The following is a 1,586-nucleotide window of genomic DNA, read 5'->3' on the forward strand; positions in this document are numbered from 1 at the left end:
TATATGCGATGAAATATTTCGTAATGTCATATTTTCTAATTCCTTATTTTCCCGTGTCATATTGAAAGATAGATAGCCATACACACCATGATATAGAGGGGCAGATACTGATCAGATTCAACTGAACACGGTGACCGAACAAATTTAGTTTAGAATGGGCACTCGGACTTACTAACTAGGAAAAGATTCCTGAGATTTAAAAAGAAAAAAAAAAAAATGAAAAGATATCAAACAAAATAAATTGGAATCATTCACGCTTAATATGACTGGAATTTCGCATGAAGCGAGGAATGTTCATTTTCTTCATGAAAAAAGTGTAACCTATTTCCAGAAATACATGTATATACCAATGGGGCTGTCGGACACTGTTTGAAATAATCTGTTTCGTGACTTTCGTCTGTCATTCTAATAACATTCATGTTTCTATCAGCGAACAAAAAGATGGAAAAATCAATGTAAAATAATCATCTCAATTTTTGGCTTTTATTTTGCGAACAATGAACCAGGTGGCTGCATGAAATATTAGGCTTCAACCAATATTTAATGAATTCAACACGTTACAAAGTAAAAAAAAAGTAGTAAACATGGTGATATAAAGTGAAATTGGCAAGCCAAGTTCCAATGCTTGGACAAAGATTCCGGTTCATTTATTATTGATCCATTATAAAATGCATAGAAATTTAATTATGCTGCATCTCATTTTACCATTTTCACTTATCTTCCCTCTTGTAATGATCTTAAAGTTTCACGAAATTGCAGTTGTTGGACGGTATAGATATATTTAGAATAAACATGATGTGATACTGAAATAATAAAGGTGGAAAACATGTTGAATATTGATATTATGATGCATGATAGACTTAGAGGGGAGAGAGAGAAAGAGAGAAACGGAGGGTAGGAAAACCAAGGGAATGAGGAAGGTTGAACATAAAGAGAGAGAGAGAGAAGGACAGATATAGGGATAGCGCGGGACGCGCGTTTCCGTTTTACACCCTGGCGAAGGCATTTTCCGGAAAAGTAGCCAAAAAGCGACTAGTGAAGAGTCTACGTCTACGTTTGTTTACATTATCAGCTGGGCGCGCGATCCAAAGTCCGCACCGAAGTTATCCGCAGAACGAAGGAGCTTCCAACACAGAACATACCGTACTCGCAAATGCAGCTGAGCTTATACTTTCCAGGTTCAATACGAATGTTTACCTTGATCATTTGCCTTGCCGATTTGCTGATGTCTGTCTTTCTCTCTATCTGTCTATATATCTATCTCTCAAATTCTATCTCTATCTATCTATGTAACTGCAGTATCTATCTATCTAATAATCTTCTCTGTCTCTCTCATTCTTTATCTAACATCTATCTATCTCAAATTCTCTATCTATCTCTCTCTATCTATCCATCCATCTGTCTGTCTTTCTCTATTTCTCTCTCTCTACCTACCTATGTAACTACAGTATCTATCTGTTAATTTGTCGCTCTACTCTCTCATTCTTGATCTATCTGACATCTATCTATCTCTCAAATTCTCTATCTATCTCTCTATCCATCTATCTATCCATCTGTCTGTCTTTCTCTATTTCTCTCTATCTATT

Source organism: Lytechinus variegatus, chromosome 6 (genome assembly GCF_018143015.1).
Source record: "Lytechinus variegatus isolate NC3 chromosome 6, Lvar_3.0, whole genome shotgun sequence".
NCBI lineage: Eukaryota > Metazoa > Echinodermata > Echinoidea > Temnopleuroida > Toxopneustidae > Lytechinus > Lytechinus variegatus.